At 39.9% G+C, this 15,118-nt stretch overlaps 1 pseudogene; it reads left to right on the top strand.

The window, feature by feature from the left end:
* The first annotated feature begins 1,290 nt into the window (after positions 1 to 1,290).
* The window catches only part of LOC101355437 (non-histone chromosomal protein HMG-14 pseudogene), a 20,653-nt pseudogene continuing 6,825 nt past the window's right edge, over positions 1,291 to 15,118 (top strand).

Below are 15,118 nucleotides of genomic sequence, written 5' to 3'. Positions count from 1 at the left end.
AGCCTTGTGGATGGAACTTACTGTCTGCCATGGTTTTAGATTTGGCCATCAAAGCCTAAGGCCACCCTGGGAGTTTGTTGCTCTGGAAACTCCCACTCAGAGACTATGTTTTCAAGATTTGAAAATCGTTTATTTTACGTAGGTAAAGCTTTATGAACTCATCACTGCAATTTGCACGATGTCAAAGAGAGGCCTTGTGGGAAAATCATGTGGCCATCATACTGCCACTCACTTCTGTGTTGGTGGCCTTGGAATTCCCATTTGCCAGATGGAAGCTTCCAGTCACTCGCTAAACTCCCTTCCTGGTCTGAGAGCCTCTATCTCAATGATTCCTGACTCAAGTGATTTAAAATAATTAATCCAGGCCTGAGGGGACATATGTACTGGCATGTGAGGGGCCCTGTATGTTCAATATTTTGTCAATATCTTACATGGAGAACAACGGCATGCTGCTTGGGTTTTGGGGGGATTGACACAAGGTTAAGATGAACCACAATTGTGTTGGAACCAGCACACAAAACTTAAAAGACTTGAAAAATGGGCTGAACCCTGAAAGATAAAATGCTGCAGTTTTAGTTAAAAGCTCATCATTTCACAAATAGAGATGAGGTAAGCCTAGCTTATGATCAAGTGAAAAAGACTTAGGGGTTTCAGTTCAGGATACATTTGTTTATAAGTTCACTAAACATTCATGCAGTGTCTACCTTGTGCAAGGTGCTGATCCAGCAACTGGGAACACAGCAGTGAATAAAATGACACTGCCCTCATACACCTTACATTCTAGTAGGGGAGAGAGTCAACATACAATAACCAAAAACATCAAACCCGTTGCCTTTGAGTTGATTCCAACTCATAGTGACCCTATATGTAATCGAAATAAATATATGAATAAATGAGTTATATGATATTAGATGACAATAGCTGTAAGAGAAAAACACAAAGCATGGCAATGGAATGATGGGGTGTTATTTCAGTTAGTGGGTCAGGGAAGACTTCTACTAGGAGGTAAGGTTTTTCACATTAGCTGTATGACATGGCTGCTAAAAAGCTCCTACTACAATCCTGGGCTCTATGACCAGTTCCCTGGGTGGTTAATGTGCTTGGCTGCTAACCAAAAGGAAGGTCAAGTCTACCCAGAGGTGTCTCGGAAGAAAGGCCTGGTGATCTACTGAAAAATCAGCCATTGAAAACTCTATGGACCCAGGAGCTCAGGTGGTGGGCGGAGTGGCAGCGGCCAGGCAGCCTAGCTTCTCGAAGGCTCTCTGCATGCCACAACCACTGGCATCCAGCATGAACACTCCCAGCCACCAAGAGCATAAAAGGAAGGTCAGCTAGGCCAAAGGGGCAGTGAAGGAGGAGCCCAAAAGATCAGAAAGGTTGTCAATTAAACCTGCTTCTGAAAAAGTGGAAATGAAGCCAAAAAAGACAGCAGGAAAGTGTGTGTCTGTCTGTTCACTGCATGCTTGTATTTCCAATTTTGCCAATAACAGCGATGAGGCCAGAAAAAAAGGAACGTGTAGGTTATTGTACATAGAGTTCACAAGCCAAGGATAAATCTTCAGACAAAAAAGTACAAACAAAAAGGAAAAGGTGAGCAGAGGGAAAACAGGCTGAAGTGGTTAACCAAGAAATAAAGATTTATCTGCAGAAAACAGAGAAACTAAAAACAAGGAGAGAGCCTTTGATAAAGCAGGAGAGGAAGAAGCCAAGTCTGATCAACGTTTGTCTACCATGGCTTATCAGTGGTCCTGGTATCTCCCTTCTTGTACAACCCAGAGGAATATTTTTATCAACTATTTTGAAAATGCAGGTTTTTAGTGGCTCTAGAAACATTTTTAAGAAGGAGGAAATCCTACCTCCTCCCATTTTTTAAGTGTAAATGCTTTGTTTTGAGAGATGAAATAGTTGGCTGGTTGTTCATTTTTTTCGTACAACCAGAAAATAGTGGAATGTTGAATTGTGGGAGATTTGACTATCTTGAGTGTCAGCGTAACATTCCACGGGGGCGGGGGCAGGGGGGGAGTTTTTATATCCCATAATACAAAGCATACTTAATGACAATTTGGAGTCTTGGTCATGCATTTATATGTTTTGAACATTTTAAATTACTTCTATTTCCATGTTGTTGTTTAGTAGAATTGATTCTTAAAGAAAATGGCTCCATCATAGTGGCTCTCCCAGTCAGAACTGTGCGTTCTGTAAACATCTTTGCTCAAGGTGGTCTGGTTTTCCTCATAACTTTGTTACGTGCTGTGAAAGGTTGAACATTTGAGTGTGTAGTGTGTGTGATATTAGATTGTGAATTAGTGGGACTTATGATGCGACAGCTTATCAACAATTGAAGATAATTGGTACTTGATATCCTCTTGAGGAAAATTTGCCTCCAGATTTAAAGCTGTAAAGTCACTGGGAATTTAGAAAAGAATTATAACAACATGGCTTTTTAGGTTTTTGGTATATACGTTAAAAATTGTGCACAAATTGTTTATAATGCCTCTGTACTTATCTTCAAAACAGCCAATAAAATACCAGTTATGAAAAAAGAAAAGAAAAGAAAACCCTATGGAACGCAGTTCTACTCTTATACACTTGGAATCACCGTGAGTTAGAATGGACTTGATGGCAACAGGTTAACTGGTTATGACTGATTAGAGTGGCCTGTTGGGATGATCACTTACCTAGGTCCACTGACCTTCTCAAACTGCAGGCTTTTCCTCACCTTTTAAGAAATTTGGGGCTTCATAACCAAGGCAGCCTGTCTGACCTGAGCCTCATTTCAGTAAATCTGCATCTCTTTGGCTCTTGTGAGCCATCGTCCAACACAGAAACCCTGTCACTGACCCCTTCCAGCACTACCACCCACTGTCTGTAATAATGCTTCAGATGTTTGTGACTGTCTTGACTGGCTGGATTTTCTCTGGCCCCACTGTGGGGCGCACCCACGTTGTCTAAATCACCCGCATCCCTGACTAGCCCAACCTGATTTATCCCACTCCCTTCTCTGTTTCTAAGTCCTGTGCTGGCATTGCCTGCCAAATAAGATTCAGAAGGAATATTTTCTGCTTTATTGATGTTCATCCTCCTAAGTTTGCATAGTGTGTGGCATAAATGCTATTTTTCTAGGTGGGAAAAAGTTTTCTCCCAAACTTCTCGCAATTTTATTAATAATGTAACAAGTCAGCTAACATATTCTGAGGGCTTAGTCAATCCCAGGGAGGTGGCTTGGTCCTCTGAGCATCACGTTCTTCCTCCTGCTGACTCCCACTCTCTCTCAGGCGGGTAGCTGAGGTGCTGAGGAGCAGAGAGGGCAGGGGGAATTATGCATGAGCAGAGAGAGGAGACGCTGACCTTCTGTGTTTAAAGGTTAAAATGATTTCTTGGGAAATGGAACAAACTCAGTAATCAGAGGCTGTTCTGAATTTTTCTGCAAAAATTAGACTCTGTGGCTCTCTTCATGTGCTCTGTTTGTGAGGCTATATGTATATATATTCAACAACTAAGTCAAGTTTAACCTAAATTTACTGAACACCTACTATGTTCTCAATGCCTGGATAAGTTAGACTAAAGAGGCTACAAAGAGGGAAATCAAAACCCCTGGTCAGCCATAACTCAAATAAACAGAACATGCAACTAGGCAGCTTTTGGCTTCATGCTACTTAAAAGAAATATAATAGTTATTATTCTAGGGATTTAGTAAAAATCAAACAAGATCAGGACACATCATACAGTTTCCGTACTTCCATAGCCATGGTACAGGGTGGTGGAGCAATTCTCAGTATGAAGTTCACTGTCACCATGAGATCTTAGTCATTAAGTTAAATTAGATAGAGACAGGGCAATGGCTCAAACCCCAAAAGTCATTCTTTCATTGACTAATTCATTAAGTGTTATGGATTAAATAATGTTTCCAGTGAAACCTGTGAATGTAATCCTGTTTGAAAAAAGTGTTTTCTTTGTTATGCTAATCAGATCATCCCTGAATAGGGTGGGTTCTAAATCTAATCACTGTTGAGTTATAAAAAGAACAGATTATACATAGAGGCATGCACACAGATACCAAGTGAATATCACCAAGGAAACAAGGAACGCCTGGGACTACCAACAAGGAAGGAATCGACAAGGCTGAGATCTTGATTTGGACTTTAAGTCTCCAGATCTGTGAGGAAATAAATTTATGTTCTTTAAATCCACCTACTCATGGCATTTCTGTAACAGCAGCAGAAGGAAATTAAGACACTAAGCATGTATTGAGTATATTCTCTGTGTCCAACACAATGGTGGGTGCTTGAGGTCAAAGACAAGTAAGATGCTGTTCCTTCCTTCCACAATACAAACCCAATTGTTTCCATTTCCTAGGGCTTCCATAACAAAGTACTACAAAGTAGGATGCTTTAAAGAACAGAAATGTATTTTCTCACTGGTCTGGAGGCTAGAAGTCTAATCAGGGTATCAGCCATGTTGAATCCTTCTGAAGGGTTTGTTCCGTGACTCTCTCCTAGCTTCTGGTGGCTGTTGGTACCCCTTTGCTGCTTGTAGATGTAGCTTCACATGATGTCATCCCCTGTGTGTGTCACTCTCAATTCTTGTCTATTCTCCTCTTTTATAAGACACTACTCAGAAGAGATAGAGATTCATCCTACTTGAGTATGGCTTAACTGATAATATCTTCCATGAAAAACCCAATTTTCCCCAGTAAGATCACATTCACAGTAACAGAAGTTAAGACTTCAACATATCTTTTTGATGAACACAATCAACCTGTAACACCAATGAAGACCTTTTTTACTTGTTCTCTGCTGCATTCTCCTGACCTAGAGCAGTGTCTAGAGAGCCTTTCTACATCCTCTGCATGGATTGTCTCTCTGCCCTTTTTGTTTAGCTCAGGGGTCAGCAGACTTTATCTTAAATGACTAAATAATAAAATATTTTTGGCTTTGACAGTCATATGGTCACTGTATTGACTACTCAACTCTACCATTATAGAGTGAAAGCAGCCATAAACAATATGTAAATGAAAAGGTGAGGCTGTGTTCCAATAAAACTTTGTTTACTAAAACTATGTAGGCCACAGCTTGCTGATGATCCCTGATCCAGTTAATTCCTGCTCGTCCTAACTCTCCTGGTACTACCTTTTATTGCACTTTGTACTTTTGTTTCAGAACACTCAACTCTAATGAGTTATTTGTCTAATTATATGTGTTAGCATTTAGTGTTAAGTCCAGTGTTAGAGTTAAAGTGGAGACTATGCCTATTTTGTCATTGTGGATTACCAGAGCTGGAACATGTAAGAACTAGAGTGTACCTCATGGTCATGGTGTGTCAGGCTATGTCCTAAGTGCATTACTTTCCTTAACTCATTCAGACCACTCAATAATTACTATACCCAGTTACTGTCAAGTTGATTTTGACTCATGGAAACCCCATGTATTTCAGAGCAGAACTGCCTTCCATATGGTTTGTATGGCTGTAATCTTTCTGAAGTAGATCACCAGGACTTTTTTCTGAGGCACCTCTGGCTGGGTTTGAACCACCATCCTTTTGTTTAGCAGCCCAGCGCTTAAACGTTTGCACCACCCAGGGACTCCAATAATTACCATACTTGTTGCCGTCGAGTCGATTCCAGCTCATCGTGAACCTATAGGAGCCGCTGGTGGATTTGAACTGCCAACCTAATAATTACCATTGGTAAACATTACTATTATTCCCATTTTACAGATAAGGAAGCTGAGGCTCAGAGAGACTAAACAACTTCCTTGAAATCATACAACTGGAAAGTGGAGGGCCAGTATTTGGGCCTAGACAGTCTGGCCTGCTGAGTGGCCTTTTAACCACTGCCTCATTCCGTCACTCAGTAAATTGCTGGTGAAAAGTGAACCAAGCAAATCAGAAATTGAGTTCTTCATCTGGTAGAAAAGTGAGCAGCTTGAGGTGTGGCTCTTGAGAAGGATGGTAGCAACTATGGGAAATGGCGTGAAAACTGACTGCAGACAGATAGTGGCTTCACCCTGTGGCCAAGGTGAAGGTGGAGGTCTCAAGTCGGTGCCACTCTGCAGGAGGTAGGCTTTCCTCTGGACATGCACAGTAGTCTGTGACAGAGGAGGAGCAGGCTGACATCCAAGTTGATTAAGACTGGGTGTTTACCAGGGGGTTGTCTTGGGTCAGAGCAGCATCCTGAGTGGCAGTTGGAACCTGGATCAAACAGCCCTGAAATCAATTTTGGTTTTGGTGCTTACTAACCTTGTGACCTTGGACAAATTGCCTAACTTATCTGGGCCTTAATTGTCTTACATACAAAATGAAGATAATAAGATCTATGCCACAGTGTTTTGGTGACAATAAGAACAAATTCATCTGAAGGTGCTAGCCTGTAATAGAAACTCAAGATATTGGCCCTGCAATCTCTTCAGAGAACTTTTTGCCCACGGGCTCTGTGAGAGCAATATCTGCTCCAGATATTCAAGTTGTAACTTCAAGAAGATATACTTCCTCTTGCTTCACTATGTGTCTATCCCCCTGTCCTCCTGGCCCCAGCAAATATTTCCAGTTCCAACCAGATGTTACCTAGTGTAGACTACTTACTGCCTACCATATACTTTGGGCCATTTTAATGTAGTGAGGTGTATATATGGGTGTGTGATGGAAGTAGAGACATTTTCTTGTGTATATGCTTCTATGAATTTACTTGTATCTATTTATCTATCTGTATTTGTATATATGTACATATAACCTAAATTAAAATATTCAGTTATTAGTGTTTGAGACAAGTTTCTTTCATGGTGTTATTGATAACTAAAAATAAAAATGATGATGCTGGAGCAATGTTGATCAAGTCCTTGGAAAGTAGAGATAATGGTATATTGTTACCCAGGGACCAAGAAGATGGTAAGGAACTGAAAGTACAGTCTATACCTAATAAGGTGAATTTTAGTAGGGGTAAAAGCAAAATATTTTTCCAGATTCATATAACCAATTGAGCAAGTGCATGGCAAAAGGAGAAGAGACTGAATAACTATCTGAGTGAAGAAGCCCTACAGGTTTGGTTAACTGAAAGCTTAATATGGGTGGTAGACTGCAGGATAGAGCTGGATCTTTGCTCCCTCCATGCCGCCTGATCCTTCTCTACCCAAGCCAATGCAGTGATGCTGAAGTAACAGAATACCTGACATAATGCTTTCCTTCCTAGATTTTATTTTCTTGAAAAAGAATCTGAGTCTGCAGACCCAAAGAAATGCATCTCTAATGAAAGATTTTTACAGAAAGTCATAGAGTCTCCAAATCAGCAATGTGATCTTTGGCTGCATTAATAAGGGTACACGTCCATATATTGGAAGGGTGAGTGTCCTACTATACTAGGCACTGGTCAAACCATGTCTGGAAAGTTATACTCAGTTCTGGGTGTCACAGGTATAGAGTGTATTGTCCAACTTGGATGTATGGGAAGGAGTCAAGGAAATCAAGAGGATGCATGTTGGGAGACAATTTTCTACAGGTGTCTTGTGTTTCTGCCCATCTTCTGAACAAGAGGCATTGACCCTTTTCGTGGACTGTATTTCAAGGGTATTTATTTAGTTGCAGCAAATAGTCTTAGAAAATAGAGATAGGGCATCACTCCAGGATAGAAAGCATATTTGCTTCCTCACCGTGGTAATAAAGATAATGTCTCTCTCCAGGGCAAAGTTTGGGCAAATTTTCTAGCAGCCTTATTATAAGATTGGAGGTTTTCTAGGCTTGGAGTTCCTCGGTGATTACATAAACCCACTTTGTGTGTGGTATCTATCTTCACCCACTTCCACATTGCCCCTCCTTGGGACTTCAAGAGTAAGGGGAATTGATGCAAAAATGAAGCTCATGCTACCTGCTGTGCTGTGAGTAATAAAGTCCTTTGTCTTTGACCCAAGAGTCTTGTGTCTTCTGCCACATCTATAAACTCTGGCAGGCTAGCTTGAAAGCTTACAAGTAGGGTAAAAGTCTCAAACTCTCCACAGTTCTTGACAATGAGAAGACTGAGAATGTTACGTGAAGGATTGGTAGAAATGAAGCTTGGCTAAGGACAGAAAGAATCATAGGGTAGTGAAGAATTGTTTTCAAATATCTTAATAGATCATGTGAAGGAATAATTAGATTTCTGAATACTCCAGAAAACAGCACTAAGAAGAACAGATAGAAATTTCATGGTGAATGATTTGATTCAACTCAAGGGAATATTTCTAATATGTGGAGTTGTGTAGCAGAGTTTTAAGATGTTTGTGGGTAGTGAGCACTCATGAATACATGTTAGAGGTGCTTTGGAAGGGAATTTTTTACTGCTTCTCAGGTGGGAATAAACAACCCTGAGGCCCTTGCGGTTGTATGTTTTTGAAAGTCTATATTTCCAGTGTTCAGCAATTCATTAGCTGACAGAAATTATTTTGGACCTTTGGTCTCAGAGTGCTACCTTTTCAAGTGAAAATGTTGCTGGAAGCAACATGCTTTGTCACAAATTCCATGACTCAGCATCAACATCACTGGCTTGGACTGAAGGAAGCACAGACAAGGAATGACGGGAGCATAGGTGGGTAGTCCCAGATACTCAGTTCTGTAACAGGACCCCAGATCTTTGCCTTCTCCACTTTTAATAAAACTAACTCCTCCCTTTCCTCTAGCTCTTCACTCAGATTGCTTTGCCTTCCTATTTTATCATCAGCAGCAAATAGTAATTGAGAGTGTAGTGTGTGGTATTTGCAGAAGGAATTAATGAAATATAAATTTTAATCTTTGCCTTTCTTGTGTGTATTTAAATTCTTTCATTAATTTCACAAACTATTACTGAAAACCTACATAGTCCTAAAATACAAAGGTGAATAATACATAGTCCTTTCCTTGAAGAATTCACAATTTATTTGAGAAGATAAATACATGGGAAAAAATATCTAAAATGCAAGGATATATGATGAGTGTATGATGGGATACAAATTCATGAGGTAGGCATGTTTGCAGACATTGGTCTCCCCTCAGAGAATCCTGTAGCTGCTGCCCTGATCTTCCTCTGCAATAAAGGAGGAAAGGAAGAGTCATGGGCTGGGAGACAAAGAGGTGCTTTTGGAAGAGGGGTGTAAGAGCTCACTTCTGGAGTAGCTTCAGGATGGGAAGGGAATGGATAAAAGAGGGTTTTAATAAGTATTACTATAGCTATACTTCTAGAGATCTTTTGATGTCCTTTGAGAGATGTGAGTAGAGAATAAAATTCCTTTTTAATTACTTTGAGATGTTTAAATTTTGCTTCTTGAAATAAACCCCACTCTGAGAAAATCTTCAGGTTACAAGTGATGTAGCTAACAATGTTGAAGAAGGGTAGTCATGGTAGACTTTATGGGGCAGATGAACTAGCGCTTGATTTCAAAGGACAGGTGTAGCAGCCAAACAGGTAGGAGGGAAGAGAGAGGTTATTACATGGTAGAGGGCTAGGTGGTGGAATGTGGCAAACAAAAGTGCCAAGGAGGAAAAGCTCAGGACATCGCCAGAGACCAGCGAAGAGACTCATGCAGTTGTGAGTTTGGGAGATGCCAGCCCAGCCCATCTACTTCTCTGAGAGTCATCCTTCCACCCACCAAAGGTTTGACTTTCTCCTGTATTTCATACAGTATATGTCTACAGAGAATGAGAGGCAGCCTGGGCATGCAGTGTTGGTGGTGCCCCTTTTGCTCTCCCTGGCAGCTATATCCCTTCTGACTAAAGTCCTGCAGCTCTCTCTTTGAGTCTCTCCCGGCATAGACTTGGCTATAAGGATCACTATGCACTGTTTCAACTCATATAAGGCTTCAAGTCTCACATCTAGGGCAATTTCTTAAGTGACAAAGATAGAATTCCAGAGTCACATAAGTGAATAAAATATTTATGATGAACCTGGAAGGTTAGTTTAATCACATGCGTCTTTTTCCTCTTGTGTGTTAATTAATGCTGATAAATATCCCTACCCCCTTCCCCCAATGCTACATTAAAACTGCTCACATAAGGCATATTTGTAGAAGACAAGCTGAGGAGGGTGTTTGGAGATCATCTTAGAATAACAAGCCCTAAATATTTCAGATGGAGTCATGAATGTTGCAGATTCACCGTCAGAGAATACCTTTATGAAGACCATGAGAAACACCCATCTGTATGTACTTAAAAACTGCCCTGAGCTCAGTCTGTTTGGTCTCTGAGACCTTCTGTTATTCCAGAAAGCCAGTAGGACAGGTCAGGCTTGAAACCATCAGAATGAAATCTTAAGCTGTACCATCAGCGCCTACTAAGCCATTACCAAAAATGTCTGGGTATTTTATGCTGGAGAATGAAGGGAGAATGGGGAGAGGTGTCAGGAATTATGACCCCCTTTCATAGCTCTGGCAACTGCAACAAATCTTTTCCTATAGTTAGACAATGTGTTTTAACTTGAAGATGAAAAAACCAACACTAACACCAACAAAATCCATCTATGGCTCAGATAAACTGCTGCAGATGCATCTTAGAAAACCTAACGTCTGTATTTTCTTCTCATTGAGATTCATCAAATTTCCCATAATTTCCAGAGTAGCTTTTGATTTGGTTTCCTTCTGGAGATATGATATTTTAATCTGGCAGTTTAACTCTTGCTCAAAATAAAACATAATTTTTTGATAACTATTTCCAGAGAGAAAAATAATCTGATTCAGGAGACAAATAGGAATAGGGGCAGGAAGACTTTGGGGAAACAGTGATAGCTCCCTAATTTCAGGTTGCTCCCAGTCTGTGAGAGAGGTGTGGGGGTGCAGGAAAACATGGTGTGTTTGGAAAGTGCGTCGAGTTCAGAATGGCTAGAAGGATGTACATATGGGGTGAATGACGAGAGAAGTGGAGAAGAGAGAAGCAGGGGCTAGAGCACAAAGGACGTTTTATGCCAATGATTCTCATGCCAGGCTGCTCATGAAAATCTCCTGAGGAGTTTTAAAAAAATATCATTGCCAAGTCCTACTCCAGATTGATATATTTTTAATCATTTATGCCTTAGAGTGCTTTAATTCAGTTAGATTGCTTTTCTTCTAACCTCTACTTGAGACCACTGAGTAAGTGGAAGTTTGGATTGGGGGAATTAATTAATCTTGGAGTACAGATCAATTAATTAATTAAGTAACCTTGTGTGTGGTTATTGTTCCAAGCATTGTGCTAGAATGGAGAGATGAGGAAATCCTGGCTTTGAAGAGCTCACCTACCCATGGAGGATACATGCAGATAAACAAGTGTTTTGCAGTACTGCTCTGGCATTAAAAAAGTTTCTCTAGTCAAAGAGAACCCTGGTTCCTTTCAGCATACTGTCTTTTACATTGACCCTTTGACTCTTATAGTCACCCCTGGACAATTATCATTACCCTTAGGTCTTGCAGGGCTATGTTCTGGTGAGTCTTGGATGGAGCGAGGGGTTGCAAAAAGATACAAGTAGCCACGTTCTGATGGGGTGAGAAGGCCAATACAAGGAACTTTATAGAGATTGCCAGTCAAGACTGGTGTCAAAGAGAATGGACGAGGATTGAAAACTAGGGAACTAGTCAATGAGGACAGCTGGAACTTTAGGGTGTTCTGGAAGGGTTGCTTGTGATTCCTCCTAACAGCTGACATGGGCTTGTCAGGTGCATTTAAAGGGCTGAAATTTAATGTGTACTAATTGCCATACATATAACACATTTTTTTTTAAAATACATTATGTATTAGGAAAGGAAGCAAAGTGGAAACGAAACCAAAGACATTTGGATTCATATAAAAAATGATGGCTTTAGTGATATTTTTCTTTTGCTTCAATAAGTAAGTGGAATACTAGTTACCAATATGTTATGATTTCTTGACTTTTTATGCTGATAGGGAGGAAAAGGAGAGTTTTATTATTTTGATTTCCATTGAAAATATTTCAAATATATGTTAATCTACTTTTTTGCCTTGGTAATGGATATAATGGAGTATTTATTTCCCTGAACGTCAACAGCCTCACATTCTGCTTTTTCATCACATACCTCCTATTATTAACTAATTATATCACATATGAAACCTACCTCCTTGAGAAATGTATGAATTCTTTAGGAAGCGGAACATGTTTCCGCAGTCTTGGTCTCCACTACAAAACCTAGCCCAAGGCTTAGACATTAGCAGTGATCTCTAAGGAAGTGTGAATGGGACCGAAATGATCAAGGGGCACCCATTCTTTGCCTTTTTTAGTTGTCTGATAAATGGGGTACCATGAATGCTTGCTTGCCTAATCAGAGGTGATGATCAATTGAAGAGGCTGGAGCTGATGCAATAATAATAGAAATTGCAACATATTAAAAGGGTAAGTTCCTTGTCAGGGCAGGAGGAAAGCCCCTTAAAAGTTAGTTTATTAGCTAATTATATGTGCGTTTCTCTCCCGTTTGAATTCCAGTCTCTGAAGTCTGAAAAGAAAGGAGCACCTGAGTGTTCCTTTTATTCAATGGATTCATGTTGGTGATTTTGGGAGATCAGTCATCACATCATTATCACCTATCCGGGTGACCCACTTCCTGTTCGAGCAGAGGCCGAGCAGCTTCAGCTATTTTGCTGCCTGATGAACTCCCATTCTAGAAAGGTTTAGATTTAGAAGCTAAATCTAGAAATCTAGACTGAGAATCTTCATGGCGGGGATGGGATTGGGGGCAGAGGGAAGATTTTTCTCATGTAGGAAACACTTTTTTTTCTTTTTTTAATGTAAACTTGGTATTTTGACTATTTGTGTTTTTCTGCTTTAGGGAGACAAGGCTACTACAATCAATGACCAAAATGTAATGCTTTTACAACTAATCCATACCACAGGACATATTGTGCAGGCCATGAAGTGTAAACTTTGTGTGAGCTCAAGCACACACTCACACAACACATGCACATTTTCTCTCTAGCAGGAGGACTGTTGAGTTATCTTTGGGGCAAAGGCAAGAATCACACTGTGGTCTGGCCTTCACTAATCTGTTTTCCTTTCCTTGAAAGAAGGTTTTAGCTGTTAAATTTAGTTTTGTTTACTTGAAATGTTGTGTTTGAATTTTGCCTACATGCATAGAGGCTAGAAGGCCATGAAAATGTGTGCATCTAACTAAATCCAAAACAAAAATCACAATTCAGCCATGGACAGCTAGGGACCATCTTTTACTCCAAGAGCAAGTTAGGGAGGAAAAGAAAGCTTTTTCCACCCTTGAAAAGATGAAAAAGAAAGTCATGTTTAGAAGTGAAAATTCGTAAAACTAAATCTCGCATCCAAAAATACAACACAAATTCCATCAGGATATTATGAGCAAATTTATTTTTGTATTAAGTGAATTTCAATTCATTTTATGTCCCTTATAAAGTTTCTTCCTACTTTTAGGTTTTGTTAAATTAGTAATATGTTTTTTCCCCATCTGATATAGTTATATAAATTGGGGTTTTCAATTAAATTGAATGAAAAGCTACTGTGGTGAAGAGAAAGGGAATCTGTTCTTTAGGAACACTTGAAAGGGTTAACTTCTTCCTCAGTTCTTACAGAAGAACCTTCCAGAATAAAAAAAAGAAAAATCTTGGCTCTTTCCTAAAATATTTCATATAGTTAATAACAGTTTATGAGAGTACAGGTTACTCTGCAAAGACATTGTCTAATGATTTGAGTCCACAGAAAGAAAAACTAAAATATAAAGAAAAATAGTTTTGGAATTTCCATAATCTAGAAAATATGGGAAAGATTAAATCCAGTTTTTCAAATAAACATAATTAGCACACAAAGCAACCCGTGATAAAATATATCATGTTTTATGGGTTTGGTACAAAGTCCAACAAACCAAATGTGTTTAATAAATTTTGAATGCTATCAACAATATTCCCCTGATGCTGGTGATAGAAAGTTAATGTTCTCACTTTGGGAAGTGTTGTTAACCCTTTAACTCTGGTTACTTCATTGAGTAATAGAGTACCGGGTTCACTGGACAACAATGGCATAGTGGTGATGATGCTTTTTCCCACAGTGAACAGATGTCTTGCCTCTCATTGGGATAATCGATTCTAATATTATCAAGCACAGGCCCAATAAATCTGCCCTTATATTTTTCTAATACAAATGCAATATACCTACCACTGCTCAATATCCTTCATATGTGAAGTAATAAAACTGATTCAATATGAAATCTTGTACTTTACATGTAAATTGAATTGCTATGGGCCATTAGACTCTTTACATAAACAATATATTTTGTTTAAAAGAAAAGTCTGTGCTCAGTTTAACATTGTGAAAGTTCATAATGTGCAAAACCACATTAGCAGAGTAAATGGTATTGGGAAGAAATCTGGGTGGCCAACAGAAGCATAAAGGAGAAAGGAACCTTAACTTCCAGTAAAGCAACTTCTCTCCCATGGGTGGTTTTAACAAGATGGCTGCTAATAGGTGAAGGCTCAGTAATATCAGGTGTAGTTAAACACCTTAGCTCCAGACACATTCTCTAAAGTGTTCACAGTGTACCATGCCCAGGGGCTGAGGCAGAAGAGCTGAACCAAGGCAGAAAATCATTTGCTTCTCAGAGGATGGCCATTGCTACACAGAAACATGATGACCTATTGAGGCCAAGTCTGGCAAAGCAATATGATGTCATATGATCCATTTTTGATATTAGATAATAGCCCTCACTCTGGTAGGTCAGTGTCTCAGTCATCTAGCGCTGCTCTAACAGAAATACTACAGGTGGATAGCTTTAACAAAGAGACGTTTATTCTCTTACAGTCCAGTAGGCTACAAGTCCAAATTCAGCGTGTCAGCTCCAAGGGAACAATTTTTCTTTTTTCTTTTTTTTGGCTTTAACAAGTAGAAATTTATTCTCTCACAGTCCAGTAGGCTACAAGTCCAAGTTCAGGGCATCAGCTCCAAGGGAAGGCTTCAAGTCCAAAATCAGGGCATCGGCTCCAGGGGAAGGCTTTCTCTGTAGGCTCTGGAGGAAGGTCCATGTCATCAATCTTCCCTTGGTCTGGGAGCTTCTCTGTGCAGGAAACTCAGGTCCAAAGGACGTGCTCTGCTCCCAACACTGTTTTCTTGGTGATATGAGGTTCCCCCTCTCTGCTTGCTTCCCTTTCCTTTTATCTCTTGTAAGGTAAAAGGTGGTGCAGGCCA

The sequence above is a fragment of the Trichechus manatus genome, unplaced genomic scaffold (genome assembly GCF_000243295.1).
Source record: "Trichechus manatus latirostris isolate Lorelei unplaced genomic scaffold, TriManLat1.0 scaffold00052, whole genome shotgun sequence".
Classification (NCBI taxonomy): Eukaryota; Metazoa; Chordata; class Mammalia; order Sirenia; family Trichechidae; genus Trichechus; species Trichechus manatus.
This window is presented reverse-complemented; position numbering and strand designations above follow the sequence as displayed.